Genomic DNA, 14140 nt, shown 5'->3' with positions numbered 1-14140 from the left:
TCACTGTTCATCCAGAGGCAGCATTGATCGGCTTCAGTTAGCAGCATTAGCGAAGGAATCGCTCGATCGGGTTCAGTTAACAGCCATCGATCGATCGCTCGGGTTCAGTAACACGTAGCCTGCAGTGCAATCGCTCGGGTTCAGTTAGAGCCCAATGCCTCGCTCGGGTTCAGTTAGAGCCAACGCCTCGCACACACGCGCGTACGTGTACGAGAGAAACGCGCATCGCTCGGCCCCTGACCTCCCACCGTAACCGGGAACTCCTCGAAATTTTCCTCGCCCTCGCTTCTACCATGGTTTTTTCCGTCATGGACGGCCTAAAGAATGTCATGCAGCTGCGTCTCCGGCCCACCCAGGACGAAAAGCCCATTTTCTGTCATGATTTTTTGTCATAGAAGTAGGAGCCCACCACATCTATGATGATACCGGGTTTTGTCACAATTATCGTCATAGAAGTGTCATATGTATGACAGAAAAAAATTCGTTCGGCCCAAAATGTCACGGATGTGTCTTTTTTTGTAGTGTACCCTTCCCAGGGAGCATGACCTTCATCTGCGCTACTGATAGCACATGGCTGGCCTTCTACCACACCAACACCAAGGACGGACGACGTAGCTACCTCTTGCATAATCCATTCACTGGGACAACTGTGCCACTCCCCGGGCTGGACTCCGTCATCGGTGATGTCTCTTATTTCTCTGAGATCTGAAAGGTACGCATGCAGTCCACTGAGGAACTGCTTGGTCATCTTGTGTCGCCCTAGGAGACCCAGAGCGTGGGTGCCTCGATGGAGGGAGAAGCCATATGCATATGTTTTTCATATCGTGTTCCATAAAGACGGTCTCTACGGGATCACTGAGCGCAATGACCTCGTCGTGATGGATCTTAATGAGGATGACAACGACATCCCCATTGTTAAAGATGTGAGGTAGGTTATCAAGCACCCGTATGATGATGATGATGAGGTGGTGGAAGAGTACGATGAAGAGGGAGGAGTGTATGTACATCAACTATGAAGAAGAAGAAGACGACGAAGAAGTCTACATCAATAGTGAAGAAGAAGAGTACGATGAAGATGGAGAAGTGCCGATCAACATCTACGATGAAGAGATGGAGTACAACAAGGCTTCAAGGGTCGATGAGGAGAATGAAGAGGTGTTTTGTGGCAATGATGCATTTAATGATGATATGGAGAATGAGGAAAACAACCTACACAATTGCGACCACGAACAAGTGTCAAGCAACAAGGACAAAGGAGAGGCAGAGGATGTCACGGAGGGTATTCTAGACAAGTCTGATGATGCCAAGACAATACTATGTAGATTGGAGCTCAAGGGCAAGCGTCACGACGGTGATGAGAAGGTACCTGATGTCATGGAGCAGGCCGGTTTCCGTTGCGACGAACAAGGGAAACCAGGGGATGGCACTAAGACATCTGTTTGAGTCCAGTGGCAGCAAGTTGCTTATAGTAAAACGGCAACAATACCACCCCGACCACTCCCCTAACTATACTCTTCAGGTTAAGGTCCTAGAGGCGGACATGGACGCAAGGATGTGGATTCCGGTAAGTGCGGCTATACTAGGCATGTTCTTCGTGAGCAGTCGTTGCTCAAAACATGTTTCTACATCCAAAGAGGCAAGGTAAGGATTGAAGTGTCGCTTTGTAGATGAGCATGACGTGGCCGTCGACCTGAAATCTCGATGGCATCTTCCATGGGTGGGTAAACCAACCTGGCTTTTCTCACAAAAAATAGTTGTATGAGATAAATAGTTTCCTGTTTTTTCTGGTTGAACCTTTTTTTGAGATAGCTCAGCACGGTATATGTTTTTTCTTGTTCCCGACAAAAGATTTGTCTTAAAATTGAGAATTTGATATATTAATAGGGCCTGTTTGCACCCTTGTTTCTTCATGGCAAGAGACGCGAGTCGACTTTTTTCTTGTAGCGACATATGTGTTGGGGATCAACAATGATAAGTCGTCTTCTAGTCATACTGAGATCCATGAATTCGTAATGTTCCATGGCATTGAGATACATGCAATGACCGGATCCGCGGTGCCTCCCCTTCTCGTCATACTCGATGCCAAACATTGGTCCAGCACGAACGTGGGTTGGGGCACCATGACTCCACGGTCTTCCTGCCCTTGAAGTAGACGCGGGCCGTCATGCTAACACAGACATAGACATGCACCCATTTTTTGCACCCATTTGTGCAGTTACCAGCATAGACGTATTAATCAATGTATTTTGCCCTGAAAATTCTGAACGTATTTGCCCTCGTTGAATTAATTGATGCATTGGTTAATGGCATTAACATCGGTAGGCGGTGGACCTCTGAATTTCATTGCACGGTTCACGCTATTGCTCCTGGAGCCTTCTTGTTTGTTCGCTCCTGGAAGTAATTCCCTGTCCGACCATGCGGCGGTGGCAAGCAATGCATCACCGACAGATTCCTTCCTTCCCTCCCCTCTTGGTGCGGATTCCTTCTCTTTCCTTCCTCACCGACAAGCACTCATCCTTAAGAACCAACAGAGTCATCCTTCCCTTGCTTCGGATTCAAGGTAGTTCGACGGCATCTTTCCATTCCCTCCCTTGCTTCGGATTCAAGGCAGTCCGACGGTGGTGGTGGCAAGCAATGCATCACCGACAGATTCCTTCCTTCCCTCCCCTCTTGGTGCAGATTCCTTCTCTTTCCTTCCTCACCGACAAGCACTCATCCTCAAGAACCAACAGAGTCATCCTTACCTAGCTTCGGATTCAAGGCAGTTCGACGGTGGCGGTGGCAAGTGCTACCTCTTGAGCTTGCCGGAAGAGGAGAGGATGATGCAGCAAAGTAGCATAAGTATTTCCCTCAGTTTTTGAGAACCAAGGTATCAATCCAGTAGGAGGCTACGCGCGAGTCCCTCGTACCTACACAAAAACAATAGCTCAATGCAACCAACGCGATTAGGGGTTGTCAATCCCTTCACAGTCACTTACGAGAGTGATATCTGATAGAGATGATAGATACTATTTTTGGTATTTTTGGTATAAAGATGCAAGGTAAAATAAAAGGCAAAGTAAAAAAGCAAAGCAATAATAAAGTGATTGGAGATTGATATGATGAGAATAGACCCGGGGGCCATAGGTTTCACTAGTGGCTTCTCTCAAGAGCATAAGTATTTCTACGGTGGGTGAACAAATTACTATTGAGCAATTGACAGAATTGAGCATAGTTATGAGAATATCTAGGTATGATCATGTATATAGGCATCACGTCCGAGACAAGTAGACCGACTCCTGCCTGCATCTACTACTATTACTCCACTCATCGACCGCTATCCAGCATGCATCTAGAGTATTAAGTTAATGAAAACAGAGTAACGCCTTAAGCAAGATGACATGATGTAGAGGAATAAATTCATGCAATATGATAAATATCCCATCTTGTTATCCTCGATGGCAACAATACAATACGTGCCTTGCTGCCCCTACTATCACTGGGAAAGGACACCACAAGATTGAACCCAAAGCTAAGCACTTCTCCCATTGCAAGAAAAACCAATCTAGTAGGCCAAACCAAACTGATAATTCGAAGAGACTTGCGAAGATAACCGATCATACATAAAAGAATTCAGAGAAGATTCAAATATTGTTCATAGATAATCTTGATCATAAGCCCACAATTCATCGGTCTCAACAAACACACCGCAAAAAGAAGATTACATCGAATAGATCTCCACGAGAGAGGGGGAGAACTTTGTATTGAGATCCAAAAAGAGAGAAGAAGCCATCTAGCTACTAACTATGGACCCGAAGGTCTGAGGTAAACTACTCACACTTCATCGGAGAGGCTATGGTGATGATGTAAAAGCCCTCCATGGTGGATGCCCCCTCCGGCGGAGCTCCGGAACAGGCCCCAAGATGGGATCTCGTGGGTACAGAAGGTTGCGGCGGTGGAATTAGGTTTTTGGCTCCGTATCTGATCGTTTGGGGGTACGTAGGTATAAATAGGAGGAAGGAGTACGTCGGTGGAGCTTCCAGGGGCCCATGAGGCAGGGGGCGCGCCCTAGGGGGGCGCCCTCCACCCTCGTGAGCGCCTCGTGGCTTTCTTGACGGAGGGTCCAAGTCTCCTGGGTCTTATCTGATGAGAAAATCACGTTCCCGAAGGTTTCATTCCGTTTGGACTCCATTTGATATTCTGTTTCTTCGAAACACTGAAATAGGCAAAAAACAGCAATTCTGGGCTGGGCCTCCGGTTAATAGGTTAGTCCCAAAAGTAATATAAAAGTGGAAAATAAAGCCCAATATAGTCCAAAACAGTAGATAATATAGCATGGAGCAATAAAAAATTATAGATACATTGGAGACGTATCAACAAGCAATGCATCACCGACAGATTCCTTCCTTCCCTCACGTCTTGGTGCAGATTCCTTCTCTTTCCTTCCTCACCGACAGACACTCATCTTCAAGAACCAACAGACTCATCCTTCCCTTGCTTCGGATTCAAGGAAGTCCGACGGCATCTTTCCATTCCCTCCCTTGCTTCGAATTCAAGGCAGTCCGACGGTGGCGGTGGCAAGCAATGCATCACCGACAGATTCCTTCCTTCCCTCCCCTCTTGGTGCAGATTCCTTCTCTTTCCTTCCTCACCGACAAGCACTCATCCTCAAGAACCAACAGAGTCATCCTTCCCTTGCTTCGGATTCAAGGCAGTCTGATGACATCTTTCCATTCCCTCCCTTGCTTCGGATTCAAGGCAGTCCGACGGTGGCGGTGGCAAGCAATGCATCAACGACAGATTCCTTCATTCCCTCCCCTCTTGGTGTAGATTCCTTCTCTTTCCTTCCTCACCGACAAGCACTCATCCTCAAGAACCAACAAAGTCATCCTTCCCTTGCTTTGGATCCAAGGAAGTCTGACGGCATCTTTCCATTCCCTCCCTTGCTTCGGATTCAAGGCAGTCCGACGGTGGCGGTGGCAAGCAATGCATCACCGACAGATTCCTTCCTTCCCTCCCCTCTTGGTGCAAATTTCTTCTCTTTCCTTCCTCACTGACAAGCACTCATCCTCAAGAACCAACAGAGTCATCCTTCCCTTGCTTCGGATTCAAGGTAGTCCGACGACATCTTTCCATTCCCTCCCTTGCTTCGGATTCAAGGCAGTTTGACGATGGTGGTGGCAAGCAAGGGAATGGAAAGGCATCTGCCGCACTGCGGCGGTGGCAAGCAACGTCCGATACCTTAAAGGATGAGAAAAACAGCTGATCTTGGGTTGCTTTGCCTGTAATTTGTGGCAATCCAGACATCTTTTACGGGTACAATGTGTGGCCTTCACACCGACTACGTCTTCACCTGCTGCAACACACTTCGACGACGGAAGCGTCAATGCCGAATGGACAGCGCTGCTGCCCTCCTGGTCGTGGGAGTCCTACAAGGCCTCCTGGTTGTCAGAGACCCACAAGGCGTCCCATGTTTTCCTAATCTGATAAAATAAATAAGGAAAAGACCCAAAAATAAACGGCTAAGCCCTCATTTTTCATAAAATTGGTCCAATGGCGGGGAGGGGGGGGGGCATTGGCCCCCTCATCTTAACACATAGCTCTTACCCCGATTTTGGCGACATCTGGGCCGATCATCTTCTCCTTTCCCATGGTCACCGCTGAACAATTAAACAAGAACAGGAAATGAGCAGAAGAAAAAACAGAGGAAGATGATGATCGAAGGCACAGTGGCGATGGCAAACCGTTGCTCACTGGAAGGCGCGAGGCGAGCTGAATTGCGGATGGTCGAAGATGCTCGCGCAGGGGAGCTGAATTCCAAATCGGTCGAAGATGCTCGCGCAGGGGAGCTGAATTCCGAATCAGTCAAAGATGCTTGCGTAGGCGAGCTGAATTCCGAATCAGGCGAGCTCAATTGCCAATTATAAATACCCGCCCGAATCCGACCGTCAATCTTAGGAGGCGAGCTGAGTTGGGGGAGGAGGAGGGAGGAAGGGCAAGGATCGGGGTAGCCCAATCTTGCGGAGGAGGGGATCCCGACCGTCTGGAGGAAATTAACCATTTGCAAAAAAACAGACATGTGTAGATTTGTTAACTTATTTCAGTAAACAGATAAAATTAAGTGCAGGCATCACCTGAGATGAACGGAAGAAGCATCCATTTCTCCTCCAATCGTTGTTTTTTTGGACGGATGGACGGAGTAATAACAAAGGCTAATTCTTCAACAAATAAAGTAGTAGTAGAGAAAATAGACTTATACGTAATGAGAAGGGATGTTAATATATATAAGATAATGTCTAGGCCGACTGAGAAGTCCGACGAGGCATGCTATTAGAGCGTCTCTAGTGTTTGAAGGCAACCCAGCCTCTAAGTTGGGTCCCACGAATTGCCTTTAAATTTTATGTAAAATGTTGTAGTGTGTTGTTGGCTTGCTGCCTCTAAGGTGGAGCCTATGTTGTGAATTTAAAAAATATTTAATATTTGAACTGATGTGCGCTGTTTCTCCTCCTCTTGCCTTATTCACCATCTGACTAGGAGGATGCATTTATTATTTTACTACTTGTGAGAGCTTTTTTCTTTTCTTTTTAAGAATCACTTGTGAGAGCTTGAAGGTTGCCTCTAGCCATCGCGTCGATGCTAAGCGCTTTGGGCTTGGACCCATCCTCCTAGCGTGGAATAGACAGCCACATGTAGAATGGCGGCCCAACAGTTTGCATAGGCAAAGCCAACGCCACCAGCCTAAAAGAAAACATATGTTTTTTACTTAATTCATTCAAGGGAGAGATGCTAGCTAGGATAATCTACTTTACAAGTTCCTTGCCCTCTTATTTTTTCTATGAGAAACTTCTAGTCTATTTAATATGGAGGAGAAGGGGTTGGAGTGCTTCGGCCGAGAACGATGCTCTAGTGCAATGCTGCTATCGTTGTGCGGCTAGAGGAGAAACCGTGAATGGCCTCCGAGAGGCATAGCTCGTCGAACCACAAGGGGAACGGTAAAAGAGGGACTCGGAAATCTATGAGGGCGAACCAACACATTCATTGAGGAATGCTAACATGGACCCAATTTTTTTTTCTGATCTAAAATAAATAAGGGGAAGACCCAAAACTAAATGGAATTTTACCAGGGCGGGAGAATGGGCCACGCCCAGGAGGCATGGGCAAGAACCGGGCCAGGGCCAGGCCCGGCCTGGACCCAACCACACAACAACGGTCGTCACCCACACCACATATGAGCAGAGCAGAGCATTCCCTCAAAAAAAAAAATGAGCAGAGCAGAGCAGTTTCGAATTGGGACGGCGGCTCCAAACAACACAACGCAAAAAGCAAAAACAAATCCAAATCCAAATCCACGCCGCGCGACTCCCTCTCCTCCATCCTCCTCTCGCAGGCAGGCGGCTCTCTCTCGGCCGGACCCGACCCCATGGAAGGCGACGCGGCGAGCGCGGCGGGGGACGACCCCATGGACTTCACCTGGACCGCGGGCTGGGAGGCAGCGCCGCCGGCCTGCGACGCCAGCCCCGACCCCGCGCCCAACCCGGCGCCGGCGCCGCAGGAGGCGGAGGCGGAGGCGGAGTCCATGATCCTCGTCTCCGGCCCGCGCGTCGCCGTCTCCGGCCTCAGGCGGGCCGACTGCCGCGCAGGTGCTGCTCCCCTCCCCTTCCCTTCCCTTCCCCTTGGCCGTTGCGCCGTCGTCCGTCCGCCGTGTCTAGGTTGCTCGGTTACGCCCGTGCGCATTTCCTTCGTGCCTGCTTGCTTCCTAGGATTCGCTCGCTGCTCCTCCCGTGTATGCCGTCGATTTGTCCCCTGCTGCCCGTGAATCGCCAAGTGGATCTGGTTAGAGTCCCTGACTTGTCTCGGATTCATAATAAATAAACCCTAGGAACTCAACTGTACTGCCCCCAAATCTCATTTCTGTTGCTAGGTTCAGGCTTACCTTTCTGAGCTCATTTCACACGCAATGACTAGTACTCTATTACTCCCTGCTAAGATTGTGGAGGAATGGCCAGGCTTGCCTTTCTGATTCTGTTGCTAGATAGATTCAGGTTTTTACAAGAGCCTTCTTCCACGCTTCAAACAAATGGCCAAGCTCGCCTCTCTCACGTTATTATTTCACACGCAATAACTACTAGTCTATTGTTCCCATATAATAACTCTAGTAAACCTTCGTCTCGTAATGCTTTTGTTAGCTCTGTCTGTCTCAGGTTATTTTCTCATTACCCCTCTTGGTGCTTGTGCTCTCTCTCAAGCAGGTGAATGTGTCCTGTTCGTCAACGCCGGCGGGTGCGCCATCCAATCCGAGGATCCCTCTGCAAACTTGTTTTCCAGCGACTCTTTCTTTCAAGGAGGGGAGTCGATAGAGACATCCGAGAACATAGTCCAAGGCGGCGACTATCCCTCGCTCTACACCTCGGCACTCTACGGCGATTTCAGCTACAGATTCGACGGCCTTGCCCCTGGAGACCATTACCTGGATCTGCATTTCGCGGAGATAGTGCACACTGCCGGGCCAACATGAATCATATCTTTTGACGTCCTCGTGCAACAAGACAAGGCAAGCTCACTCACTTGTTTCTCTCATAAATTTCGTTGCATGCTTTCCTTATCCACATTTCGTGGCTCAAACTGTCTGCCTTTTTGTTCACAGATTTTGTCTGAACTTGATGTGTTCAAGGTGGTCGGAGGTAACAGGCCCCTTCAGGTGCTTGACATCAGGGCTTTTGTTGGGAGCAATGCTGCCATCACCATCAGCTTCAAGGGAGTAAGAGGAAACCCCATGGTTGTGGCATCTGCATTCGGAAATCCCCAGCAACACCAGGTAGCTGGTTTATTTTAGATGCAAACAATGTATGTGCTCATTCACAAGCTTGCATTCCTTTCCCGTCGATAAATAATCTTTGCGTTGAACATGCAGCGGCAAAGTTAGGTACGCGTGGGAGTGGCTTATGCAAAAAATGCTTAACTGATGTTGAGATTTCTTCACCTATTCAGGTCAGTTTTTCTCACAAACTGTTTTACCATCCTATCTCATGTATGTAATCCTGATACATGATCAATGTACCCAAATTGCAGAAAAGGACAGCTAAACTGATCTCAAAGTACGAAAAACAGATCGAGGAGCTAACCAGCCAGTGCTCCATCAAGTCCGACGAGTGCTCCATGGCGTGGTCTTTAGTAGAATCTACCAATCAAGAACTTGACAGGCTTAAGATGGAGCTTCACCAAAAGCTTGTGCAAACTGATAATTTTGGTAAGTACCAGACTATTGCATTAAGCATCGTCCTATCCTAGGTTTGCTTATATAGGTGTATGATTGTTCTAATATATATTATAATAACTTGCAGAACAAGTCCTTGACACACAAACGGACCAACTAAGAAAAGTTTCTCAGAACTACGAAAATGACAAGAAACTATGGGCTGCTGCCATATCTAACTTGGAGAGCAAAATCAAGGTAATGCTCTGATTTACTGTCTGCAAGATCAAAACAACCACAAGAAATGGTAAATGGTTGCTGTAGCTGCTGCTAATTGTATCTTCGTAATACTCAGGCCATGAAACAAGAGCAAGCACTGTTATCTCTTGAAGCACACGACTGTGCGCACGCGATTCCTGATTTGAGTAAGATGATTGAAGCTGTTTGAGCCTTAGGTAATACCTGACTCTGAAGTGGGATTGTTACACAGCTTTTCAAGTATTTAACAAAGCATTGCATGTTTTTGGTATTGCAGTTGCACAGTGTGACGATCTGAAAATGAAGTACCACGAGGAGATGGCCAAGAGAAAGAAACTTCATAATATTGTCCAGGAGACAAAAGGTGCCTATTGCCCCCTCTGTATTCAGATGCTTACACTCATTTCCAGAATTTGGTCGGGATAGTGACTCTGGCTATCTCTTTTATTTCAGGAAATATCAGAGTTTTCTGTAGATGCCGCCCCTTGAGCAAAGTTGAGACATCGTCAGGGTACAAATGTGTTGTAGATTTTGATGGAGCAAATGATGGTGACATTGGGATTATAAATGGAGGAACAGCAAAAAAGACATTCAAGTTTGACAGAGTCTACACACCAAAAGATGACCAAGGTATCTCTTGGTACTATGGAGCCTGCATTAGCTTTTTGTTGTCTTTCACACCTGTTCTTACAATGCAAATATTGCTAATTCTAGTTTATACTTCCAAATAGTGTTGGAGTTTTCAATCATAAATTTTTCTTTGTTTGTCTAATATACAAGTTGTACCCATGAACAGCTGAGGTTTATGCCGATGCATCTCCACTAGTCACGTCAGTGCTAGATGGATACAATGTATCATGTATGCATCTTTGCATACGGACAAACAGGAACTGGGAAAACCTTCACCATGGAAGGGACTGAGAGGAACAGAGGAGTAAACTATAGAACTCTCGAGGAGTTGTTCAAGATTGCTGAGGAGAGAAAAGACACTGTCACGTACAACATATCTGTTAGTGTGCTTGAGGTGTACAATGAACAAATCAGAGACCTTCTTGCAACATCCCCTTCATCTAAGAAGTACAATCTCTTTCCTTTAGTACCCTTCATTTTGTTTCACAATAGCTCACCTAAGAAGTACAACCACTTTCCTTTGGCACCGTTCATGTTTTGTTCACAATATTACCATGTTGTGGTAACCTGTATACCTTTGCATATGTAGGTTGGAGATCAAACAAGCAGGTGAAGGATCCCATCATGTGCCCGGCATAGTTGAGGCCAAAGTTGAGGACATAAATGAAGTTTGGGATGTCTTACAAACTGGAAGCAATTCGAGGGCTGTAGGGTCAAACAATGTGAATGAACACAGCAGTCGCTCACACTGGTTGGTCATAACTAACATTATTTTTCATTTCTCCATGGAGTACCTTCCTGCTTGTGGTAAAAATGGTTTGACCTTTATCATTTTTTTCAGCATGCTTTGTATCATGGTTAGAGCAAAGAACCTGATAAATGGGGACTGTACAAGAAGTAAGCTTTGGTTAGTTGATCTTGCTGGAAGCGAGCGGTTAGCCAAGACAGACGCGCAAGGTGATCGGCTCAAGGAAGCACAAAATATCAACAGGTCGCTTTCTGCTTTAGGGGATGTCATTTCTGCTCTTGCTTCCAGAAGCAGCCACATTCCTTACAGGTTTGCACTCTGAGTCAGTAACGGGTTTGCACCTATCAGCTCCTGTTTTCTCACTGTCTTGATGCTTTTCTTCTGCCCAGGAATTCCAAGCTGACGCACTTGCTCCAAGACTCTTTAGGTAACTTGATCTGTTTGTTGCTGTGGAACAAATACCATATCAACAATATACCAAATATTAACCATTTCTGTTCCTCTTGCATTCTCTCACTTGGCTACGTGATTAATTTGCTCTTTTCTGTTCTTCTCCACAATTGCGGTAACAGGAGGGGATTCGAAAGCCCTAATGTTTGTGCAAATTAGCCCATCCGACAGTGATGTGTCGGAAACCTTGAGTTCGTTGAACTTTGCAAGCCGTGTCCGTGGTATAGAACTGGGCCCAGCAAAGAAGCAGGTGGACACAGCCGAGCTTCAAAAGGTCAAACAGATGGTGAGTGTCGGTATTGCCTTCTGCTGAAGCTTCTTAGTTCTGCGCCTGCTTGAAGCTGAACTGATGGGTATTTCTGCTGGGTGAACGTATGTCAGCTTGAAAGGTCTAAGCAGGAAGCCAAGCTTAAGGAGGAATCTTTGAGAAAGCTGGAAGAGAACTGTCAAAATTTAGAGATTAAAGCCAAGGGAAAAGAGCAGCTTTACAAAAACTTGCAAGACAAGGTATGTGCAATTGAGGAGGCTAACACTTCAGTTTCAGATATCTGACTGAATCTTGTGTTGATTCTTCTAGACTGCTTTTCTTCACTTGTAAATTGTGCCTGACAGACTTTCTGTAATAACTTGAAGGTGAAGGAGCTTGAAAGCCAACTAGACTCTAAGACGCATTCTCAAATTACGTCGGAAAAGCAGCAGTCAGCTTTCTGGAAAACTTAAGGAGAAGGAAGAAGCATGTAGGTAATGTAGGAATTGGAAGTGGTTAATTAATGTCGTTAACAGCTAGTAATTGTGTAAGGAAAGGCAGATAATAATGCTATCCTCTTGCAGATAGTGGAGTTGGAGCGTAAGCTTGGACAGCAGCACCAGTCAGACTCTGACGTTGCAGCTCTTAAGCAAATGGTACAGAACTCAACTGAATCTTTTACCTGGATAACAATCATCAGTAAGTGGGCATTATTATTAACAAGAGACTTGGATTGATTTGATTATGTACCTTTTTCTTGTTTCAGATTGAGGAGCTGGAGGTGAAACTAAAGGAGCAGGAACAGCAAAGATCAGCTGCAGAATCAAAGGTTATTTTCTAGCTGCATCTGCACGTATTTGGTTTCTTTGATCATCCATCCTGGTGTAAATTCTCAAACCAACGGGTAGCTGACACTTGTATATTATTCATCATCATTCCTAAAAAATGTGCAGGCAATGGAAATGGGGCAAGAACTCTTGGAAGCACAGAAAACAGAGTCAATGCTTCAGAGCAAGGTGGTTAGCCTTTACTCAGAGCTCTGCTCTCATTCTTGTCTTACATTTGGAGGGCACTTGTTAGTAATGCAGAGCCTGATGTTGTGTCCATGTTATTTCAGCTGCTCGACCTCGAGAAGAAGCTGCAGGAGATGACAAAACTCCAAGACGCAAGCACGATGCCTGACCCAAAACCTCAAGACACTAGTAGCACGACGATGCCTGATCCAAAACCTCAAGGCACTAGTAGCACGACGATGCCCGAACCCTCAAACAATAATCCAATCACAAGGGTTCTTCCTGCCACCCCTGTGGAGACAAACGTGGTGCCGGCTTGCGCGAGGGAGGACGCGATGAGCGAGAAGGCGCAGCAGCACCGACGCATCCTGAGGAGCTCCGACTCGGCCAACAAGCGGGTCCCCAGCTCCCTGTTTGCCCCGGAGGCGGCCGTTGTGAACGAGAGGAAGAGGAAAGGGGAGGAGAGCCACCCTCCTGCGGGTGCCGGTGGCAGGCAGAACGCCGGGCGGAAGAGGAGCCTGCAGGGCGGCGAGGTGAGGTCGAAGAGGGCGTCGATCCCGGCGCGGCCTTCAACGTCGGCGTCTTCGAGGGCCACGGCGGCAAGCGCTGCTGCTGCTGCTGCTGCTGTGCAGAGGGTGGTGGTGGCTCCTGGTTCCAGGGTGACCAGGCAGCAGCAGCAGCAGCAGCAGGCGGCGGTGGCGAGCAGCAACAGAACCAAGGGGTGGGTGAGGTGAGGTAGGCTGCTGCCTGCCTGCCTGCTGGGGCTGCCAGCGTTTAGGTGCGTGTGTGTGTGTTGTAGTAGATGAGATGATATGAGATGAGATGAGACGAGACGGGACGGGAAGCCATTGCATTGCTGTAGTGACTGATTTGTCTGTAACTTTGTTTGTTTGTAGTAGGGGTTTGGTTGCTGTAGTGTATTTGTACTTTATACTTGGTAGAGTAAGAAGATGGATTGGAGGCTCAACTTTGAGCTGAGCCACCCTTCCTTACACAAGAACAAAAGACGATCATATATGTGTGTTGCTTGCAGTGAATGCAGTAATAATCAGTAAGAAGTATTGTAGCCTGACTGACTGACTGTCCGTGGTACTGCACTCACTGGCTGTTACTGTTACTGTTACTCCTCCTTCCCTGGCAAGTTACCAATGCTTGCTGATTATTACAATAACAACAACGTGCTGTGCTGTGATGTGATGTGATTGATTAAAATGTTGTTACTGTAACATTTTAGTAACTTGCCAACATTTTCTATTTCAATTTTGTTTTCAGATTTTTGAATACCTATCTATAATGCTAGTAAATCGGTTTTCTCGTAAAACTAGCAGAGCAGCAGCAACAGCTGGCGTGCCTCACCCAACGAGGCGAGGGAAACACTAAGGCCCTCTTTGATTCGCAGGATTTTCAAATCGTAGGAATAGGAAAAGTATAGGATTGGAGTGGCATGCACACATGAATCCTACAGGATTAGCATGGAGTGTTTGATGGCACGGAAAAAGCAAAGGAATTGTAAAAAGAGATTGGAGTGGATGTTAGATTTCCTATGAAACGTAATACAAAAGATTCCATAGGAAAAATTCCTATGGGATCCAATCCTATGAATCAAAGGACCAACATAGAAA

General features: G+C 46.9%; 1 pseudogene; it reads left to right on the top strand.

Moving 5' to 3' along the window:
- Positions 1–7259: 7259 nt before the first annotated feature.
- Positions 7260–13587, top strand: LOC123043713 (kinesin-like protein KIN-14E; annotated as a pseudogene).
- Positions 13588–14140: the final 553 nt, after the last annotated feature.

This window comes from Triticum aestivum, chromosome 2B, assembly GCF_018294505.1.
Source record: "Triticum aestivum cultivar Chinese Spring chromosome 2B, IWGSC CS RefSeq v2.1, whole genome shotgun sequence".
Lineage (NCBI taxonomy): Eukaryota > Viridiplantae > Streptophyta > Magnoliopsida > Poales > Poaceae > Triticum > Triticum aestivum.
This window is presented reverse-complemented; position numbering and strand designations above follow the sequence as displayed.